The sequence below is a fragment of the Epinephelus moara genome, chromosome 13 (genome assembly GCF_006386435.1).
Source record: "Epinephelus moara isolate mb chromosome 13, YSFRI_EMoa_1.0, whole genome shotgun sequence".
NCBI lineage: Eukaryota > Metazoa > Chordata > Actinopteri > Perciformes > Serranidae > Epinephelus > Epinephelus moara.
The window spans coordinates 10,793,973-10,803,068 of record NC_065518.1 but is presented as its reverse complement, the minus strand read 5'-3'; positions in this window follow the sequence as shown (position 1 = coordinate 10,803,068).

The window sequence follows — 9,096 nt, the reverse complement described above, 5'->3', positions numbered from 1 at the left end:
GAGTTGTGTGAGAGTTTGTAAATGGATGTATAGGTGTAGTTTTTCTGTCGCTAAGAGCAACGTGTATGATATCAATTCATCAAGAATTTTCTCAATTTTTGGATTCTCCGTTCACTGTGGAGGCATCCGAGAAAAACAATGATTTCTTTACAGTTCAACACAACACAGGGTGAGTTATTGATATACAAACAGTCATTTTTGTTGATGAAATATTCCTTTAACTTCGTCACACACTCACCACAGGGATTTCTTCTTTTCTGGGCCGACATACATTCATCAATTCACACTCCATAATTGGTGTTAAAACTTCCATATATGAACATGCTCTCCCCTGAAACGTAACACCAACATGTGTCCACTCATGTGTTCAAAATGTCATTTTATTTTTAAGAGCGTATCAATCTGTGCCTCATTTCCTTTAAAAATTACACATTTCCATTTCGTCTCGACATGTTTGAATGAGGAAAACTTAAAAAAAGATGTAAAGTAAAATGCCAGTGCTGAAGCTTTTTCACCGCAACAGGTGCTCGGTGAGGAAAAATAACAAACTGGAATCCAAAATGCCAAAATATCTCTTGAGTTTTTTTAACAGGTAAATCATCCCAATACTGAGTCAACACAACATATGCAGTATAAATGCCTAGTCTGTACACACACACACACACACACACACACACACACACACACAGACACACACACACACACACAGAGGGGAGGTTGCACTTCTTTTGTCTAAATCTAGAGGACTTACACAACGATGCCTTTGCCTCTCTCACACTACAGTATTGTATGAGCTTGAACAACAGTGCCTTTATTTATTTCAGAGCGATGGAACAATGTTACACCTAAATCTTTTACTACATCGTGGGTTTGTGCCCAGTATGAAATTATGTCCTTTTGGTTTATGCAGATTAATCATCCACATTTTATGGTTTCACATCTCTATCTCTTCTCAATTCAGATTTTAGTGCCAAAAACAAAAAAATAAAAGTGGCTCATTTGAATTGGAGGTGAAATGCAGTATTGAAGCAGCAGCAGCTACGATTTCTGAAATGTTTATGTGTGAGGTTTGGATACCTCTAGAGAACAGTGTTATATTTTATCTTTTTGTTTGTTTTGTTTTGTCGGAGATGAAGTCCATATCTATATTTCTGCATGTGTATCCGCTTTTGTTCAGACGGTGTGGTAAAATTACACACGCACATACACACAAACCAACCGATGCCTTGACAGAAAAAAAAAACAGAAAAAAAAAATCATGGAGCCGTAACATCTGTAACAAGTTTATAATGTATTTTTATATTATATTTTGTACGTGGAAAATAACATTAAATGACATTTTCAGATAAGAACATTATGCCTTATTAAGGAGAGTAATTTGATGAGTGTAACTACCCTTCATGTGTCATAAGTAATCAATGTCCTGATATACTGGAGTCTCTGATGTCCTCTGTATTAACTTGAGCCTTTGAGATCAACATCGCTTGCCCTCTGTGCCTTTTGTATTTTATGAGTGTGACGATTAACAGTGTAGTACGACATTAATCTACTCTTCAAGTGTAGGTTACTAACTGTTACCACTTCTGTGATTATTAACAACTTTAATGGTATCTCACGGAAGCCGACAGCAGCTGTCCTCCCAAGTGTTTCTTAAATTCTGTTATCTCGAGATAAAATAATCAACCCATCGTCATGGGAAAACGAGGCTGTTTTATTTTGTTATCCCAAGAAAACAAGTTGTTTTAATTTCGAGATAACATGTTGCTTATTTTGTTATTTAAAGTTAACAAGCTTTCTTATTTTTGAAATAACGAGGTAATTCACCCATTATCATGAGAAAACAAAAGGTAGTTTTTATTTTGTTATCCCAAGAAAACAAGCTGTTTTTATCTGGAGATAACAAGTTAATTATTTCTCAAGTGAACAAGCTTTCTTATTTTGAAATAACGCAACACAAGAAAACAAAGTGTTGTATCTTGAGAGAACAAGCTCTGTTCTCTCAAGATAATGAGATAATCATGAAAAAACAAAAGGTTGTTTTATTTTATCTCAAGATAATAAGATAATCAACTGTTGTCACAAGAAAACAAAAGGTTTTATTTTGTTATCCTGAGAAAATAAGCTGTTTTATCTCAAGATAACAAGTTGATTATTTTTTTATCTTGAGTTAATGAGCTTTGTTATGTTGAAATAACAACATAATTCACCCATTATCACAAGAAAACAAAGGGTTGTATCTAGAGAGAACAAACTCTGTCATCTCAAGATAATGAGATAATCAACCTGTCATCATGAGAAAACAAAAGGTTGTTTGTTATCTTGATAGAATGAGCTTTGTTATCTCGTGACAATGAGATAATCAACCCATTACCACGAGAAAATGAAAGGTGTTATCTCGAGATAACAAGCTTTTTATGTCGATGTAACACGTTAATTATTCCATTATCTCAAGAAAACAAGCGTTATCTTGTGATAACAACATAATCAATCTGTTATCTCGAGAAATCAACAGGTTGTTTCATGTTGTTATCCTGAGAAAACAAGGTTTTTTATCTCGATATAATGAAATAATCAACCCGTCATCACACAAAAATGAAAGGTTTTGTTTCGCGTTTTGAGATAATTCGTCATTTATTTAATTATGTTAACATTATCCTGAGAAAACAAGCTTTTTTATCTTGAGATAACTAGTCAAGTATTTCGTTATCTCGATATAACAAGCTTTGTTATCTTGTGACAATGAGATGATCAACTAGTTATAGAAAGGTTTTATTTCATTATGTCAAGAAAACGAGCTTTGTTATCGTGATAACAAGATAATAAACCTTTTATCATGAAAATAACAAAAGGTTATATCTTGAGTAAACAAAATTTGTTGTCTCGAGTTAAAGAAGTATTTACCAAAAAGATTTTCTCTTATTAGACTACTTCTAATGTATAAGTGGCCCAATAAGCGGAAATTACCGTTTTGTAATTATCTCTTTATCTCGAGATACCAAGTTTTGTTTTCTCAAGACTAAGAGGAAGAGGAAATTATATTTTTGGTAATTATTTCTTTATCTGGAGGCAACAAGTTTTGTTTTCTCGTGATCAAAAGCTGATTATCTTGTTATCTTGAGACAACAATGCTTGTTTTTCGAGAAGACGAAATAATACAACCTTTTTTTGTGATAACGGGTTGGTTATGTCCTTTTCTCGAGATAGTGAAATAATGTATTATATCAAATAACTAAATAAAACAACCTTTCATTTTTGTGTGATAACGGGTTTATTACCTCATTATCACAAGATAACGATGCTTGTTTTCACAACATAACGAAATACTTAACTTGTTATCTCGAGATAAAAAAGAATAACGAAATGAAACAACCTTTTGGCTTCTCGAGATAATAGATTGATAATCTTGTTATCACAAGATAACGCTTGTTTTCTCAAAATAATGAAATAACGTGTTATCTCAACATAAAAAGTTTGTTATCTCGAGATAACACCTTTGGTTTTCTTGCTATCTCGGGATAGCTTCATTTTCTGAAGTTAACAAAATAATTGACTCTTAATCTCACCATAACGGAATTTAAAAAGTAATTGGGAGGACGGTGTCGGTCAGCTTCTGTAGTATCTGTCTCTGCTTTGAATTCTTTTTAAAAAAAAAATTACATGTGTGTCTAAAGAAATGAAAAAGAAAGATATGTGTTGAACTTTTAACTTTTAAAGTGAGCAGGAATAACTCTTTGTACACTATTAAACTCATAGTTGTAAAACTAACAATCTTTGTTGCTTTTTCTCTGTAGCACTTAATTATGCAAATCAGCTTCCTTTCTGCATACTAATCACCAAAAACTCCTCGGATACTGAGGGAGGGGAGGAGGGGAGGAAAGGAACCGGGCAGATACTTCAGACAAAACGCAGGGAAAGGGCGAAAACATGTTTTTCCCTACTTCTCCTTTTCTGCTCTCTTTCTCTTGTTTTCTATCTACTCCTGCTATTTAAGTAGACGTTACACACGTCGTCGTCATGTAATAAGAGAGGACAAAACACACCCAGCTCACCATGGTTTCTCCGAGGCATGCACATGTATAACAGAAAAAAAAGGGGAGGAGGGGGTTCAGGTTTGGAGGACGAGATGGCTTGGGAATTAAAGGGAAATTGATTGTGCAAGCTCGCCCTCAAACATCTGCAGAGTAAATACACAGGATCGCAGCCTGTCCCTGAAGTCTGTGAAAACCCACCGCTAATAACCTACATGTGTCATGGTAGCCACATTTGTTTTAATTAGTCTGTCTCCCTCTGAGGGTGTGCTGATTAAAAATTAAAACATAAAGAGGGTTATTTGGAGGAAAACGTGGGTAATTTGAGCCTTTGACAGCTGAAGTTAAAACGATTAAGGTTTCACACGCAGAATAAAAAAGGAAAATCACATGGGTTTTTTTTCCCCCCGTGGTGAATGCAGCAGTGGGTGGCTCATTCGTCCTCTCCCTGCCCTTCCTGCTTTCATTGTGGAGTTGAGGGGTGATATTGAACTTCAGGCTTGGAGTTGAGCCTGCTCTGCGGCCGCAACCCCCTGATCACACAGAGAAAGAGAGAGGACATAATGTGACCGCTGCAGACAGGAAGAAGCAAGATAGCAAAGAGAGAGAAAGTACAAGAGAGACTGTGTGGATATATAAATGGGTGGGGGTGCATGTGGTTGGGTGTGTACTCTTGTCTCTGTTTTTCCTGTTTTCAGTCAAGTTTTGGGCTCCTTTTTTGTGTGTCTCCTAGTCTGGTATGAAACACTCTTCAAGCATCTGGTAATGTATTCTGCAGTCAGCTCCTCGCCATTGCCAACACTGGGGCCCAGAGCTCCCAGCGCTTACAATCAAAGTGTGTGTGTGTGTGTGTGAGATAAAGAGAGAAAGTGAGAGGAAAAGACAGGTTGATTTACATTACTATGTATGCACAGCATTCTCCACATAATGAACAGCTCCACATTCCCTGTGCTTGGTAAATATTTGATGGCCGAGCGGTGGAATGATTTTTAGCTGAATAACAAGAGTCCTATAAGCTGCTCAAAAGTTGTATTTCAAACCCCCCCCCCCCCCCCCCTCTCTCTCTCTCTCTCTCTCTCTCTCTCTCTCTCTCTCTCTCTCGCTCCCTTGTCCTCTTCCCATGTAAATAAGGCCAACTCCCCCTAACTCCACACACCCCTCTGAGGCAGTTTAAAGACCCAACACTGTCTCCTTGTCTCCTTGACAACCAGCATACACTGGGGTCCTGTCGTGGCCTCTCTGTCTTTTGTGTTTGGGAGCTCAGAGAGACAGAAAGAAAGAGAAAGAGACGGAGAGGGGAGGAGAGGAAATGGAGGATGAAAACAGGGCCGAAAAAAGATAACAAAGATGACATCACAGCTATTTTATCCCACAACTGAAAATTTGGTTTGAAGCCCAATGACAACGACGACCATGATTATGATGATGATGATGATGATGATGATGATTAGCCAGAGGCACAAAATGGGTGGCAGCTTAGTCTGGGAGTGTGTGAGCACAGAGAGAGGGAGAGAGGCCCAGGGCTGAATGGCGCATTGTGGGAAAGACAGTGGGCACACTGGGCAGTAACACAGAGAACACTAACTCACAGATCATGCCAGAGAGTCTGAAAACACCCACACTGGGCGACAATGGCAAACTTCATCGCTCCACTTGGCCCCGTCTGAATACACACATACAATGGCAGAATCCAAATAAGATGCTCTGTTATTCGTGAAATTCAACACACTAAATTCCTTCAGTGCCTCTGTCCCTTTGACCGGCAGCAGATGGCCGGGGCTGCGCTGCATAAATGTGCACGTACGTGTGCATGCATGCATAAATGTGCACGTACGTGTGCATGTGTGCGCGTGGTCTTGTCTCCCCTGTTGCATCATGGGTGAACACCCCGTAGGGTTTGAAAGGTGGGGAATCATCTGACAGGTGTCGTATGAAAGTCATGTAACCCAGCTCTACCTCTCTGCTGCAAGTGATGCAAACACATCCAACTTGTTTCTGTCGCGGCTGAGAACAAATTTGACTAAATCAGCCAATTAAATCAGGCCTAATTAGAATGAGGACCGAGGAGGACCAGAACCAACAGGTTTGACCCCTTTACAGCTGGTCCGTCTTCACTGTCAGCTCTCTGCTGCCTCCCTGTGTACCATGAGAGGAACACCACCATTTTGTTCCAACAAGACTTCACTCATTTTAGTTCTGAAGCCACATACAGCCCAGTTTCATCTCAAGTGTGCCAGACCAGTAAAACCACTGCATTATAGCCTTTAAATAACAACCCCTTCTAATTTTCCCTTTTTGTTCAGTGTTAACATGTCCATTCTGAAAACGTTCATCCATCTACAAAACAAAGGATGAACAGCCTGCAATATCCTCAGATATGTGCAAATTCAACATCATGTCTCAGTTTATCCACTTTCAGCCAGTCTACTACTCACTTCCATTCCATGTGCATTTCCCCATAACTTTCCACTAAAGTTGAAGCTGTTAAAGAAGCAGGTTAAGTCATCCCCTGAAGTTTTGTCAGTGCCTCAGCAGCAGGGTCCCACCCATATTGTTTTAAGATATGAATCTGACACAGATTCTTTTGTACCGAAGCTACTGGTTGACAATATTTTGCACAATGTTCAATATCTTTAAATATGAGCACAGGAAGTATTCATTGTTATTTCAGAGAGCTGTTTCTGGTCAGGGTGGAAAACCATCTGAAGCAGCATTTTACATGAAGTATTTACTCACTGTTTAACTTGCTCCTGAACCTCTCAACCTTCACAAGTGCATCAGTATTAGGTGTGCTAAGTCACCAAGTGGACTGGATTGGACCTTTTGGAAGGCCGGTTCTGGCCCCCTGGCCGTATGTTTGACACCCATGATTTACAATTAACTGCAACAGGTAAGCAGTAAAAAACTGTACGTGAGAGCTGAGCCATGAGTCGATCGACAGAAAATTAATGCCTGAACAGCCCAACATTCGCCTGTAGCTTCTTAAATGTGAGTATTTTCTTTGTTTCTCTTTTTCATCCTCCTGAGACCCTGTGTCCTCATGTGAGGACATCACATTTTGGGTTTACCGGACCGTATACTTCATTCTACTTAACTTAGACCTGTTGTCCTCATTCGTGGGCTGTGCCATCTAGTGGTAATAACAGCACACTACACTAATCCATGTAAAAACAAGATGGCAGCCATCTCTGACTACACTAATCCATGTAAAAACAAGATGGCAGCCATCTCTGCCAAGTCAGTCTGCAGCTGGTCCCAACACAAAGATCGACAAGGTTCAAAACCTGATCACATTTTATGGTTGACACTTGTTCAGTTATGATTAATAATGTTTGTAGTTTGATATGGCAGAAAATTTGACCAATTTTAGCAAAAGTAACAAGATAAGACGCTGTTAATGAGGAAGTACTCATTTAAAGATATTGGGACTTTATTATCGTTGACAATCTACTGATCCCATACAGCTAGGAGAAATTAAAAATGCATACCACCCGACAGCTGTGGCATATTGAGATGCTGATTAAATAAACAGCATGACTGCGACACAGGTGTGCCTTAGGATGGTCACAATAAAAGGTAGCTCTAAAATGTGCAGATTTATGACACAACACAACGCCACAGATGTTTCAAGTTCTGAGGGAGCGTTCCATTTGCATGCCGACTGCTGGAATGTCCACCAGACCTGTTGCACGTGAACTGAATGTCCATTTCACAACCATAAGCCTTCTCCAGTGTCGTTTCTGTTAATTTGGCAGCACATCCAACCAGCCTCACATCCACACAAGTCAGTTAAATTGTCAGGTCAAACAAAGCATTTCTGCACAAACAAATTGTCTCATGAAAACTCATCTGCATTGTCCTCACAAGGGCCTTGACCTGACAGCAGTTAGTCATCTTAACTGACTTGTGCGGTTGTGAGGCTGGTTGGATGTGCTGCCAAATTAATGTCAAACAACCCTGGAGATGTAAAATGAACATTCAGTTCACGTGCAACAGCTCTGGTGGACATTCCTGCAGTCAGCATGCCAATGGCACACTCCCTCAGAACCTGAAACATCTGTGGCTTTGTGCTGTGTAATCGAACTGCACATTTCAAAGTGACCGTTTATTGTGACCATCCCAAGGCGCACAGGTGTAGTAATGATGCTATTTAATCAGCCTCTTGATACATCATGCCTGTCAGGTGGATGGATTTTCTTGGCAAAGGGGAAGTGCCCACAAACCCAGATTTTAACTTATTTGTGACCAAAATTGGAGAGAAATACTTAGAAATTTATAAAGAGCACTTTAAAGTCTTTAACTTTAAAGTGTGTGACAAATGGGAGCAAAAACAAAAATGCTGCATTTGTTCATTTTATTAGTTTATTAGTCTATTTGAAAGGAACAATCATATTAATGAACATTGCTATAAATATGCCAGCATTAGCCAAAAGGCTAGTTGTCATCAGTAGTCCCTGCTCATATGTTACAGTTGATAAATTGTGAATTTCAGAGGCAAATATTACCTTTGACTCCATTTATTTGACATCTAGTGTTACTATTTACTTTACAAATTAATGTTAGTATAAAAAATATGATGAAGTGTAAAAGGGAACCATTCTACAAAATTAGTACTTTTGTTTTTGATACTTTTAAGTACATTTCACTGATAGTAACCTCTTATATAACTTTGAAAACCAAACGTGTTTAACTTGCTACTTGTACTTAAGTACTTACTCTACCTCTGTTTATATGTTTACATGTAAACTGTGTCTTCAGTATGATCAAATTACTGATAAGAAACCTTATAAAAACAGTTTGTGTCTTGTTTTCGCCTGGAGTCAGTTTGTAACGTCCTGGCTGCTTCACACCGTTTGCCCTTGGGTTAAGTGAACAGATCCTAGATCTGTGAAGGTGTCGTAAAGTCGCGGGGCTTATAAACATTTCAAAACTGTTTTATTTTTGTACATACTTAACTTATATTCGCGTTAAATACGTTATGAACAAGAAACGGTGACTTTACATAGACGTTTATTACAGTTTTTAGTGTTTTTCCGCTTTTCATGGGCGGTTTGATGACGTAACACTT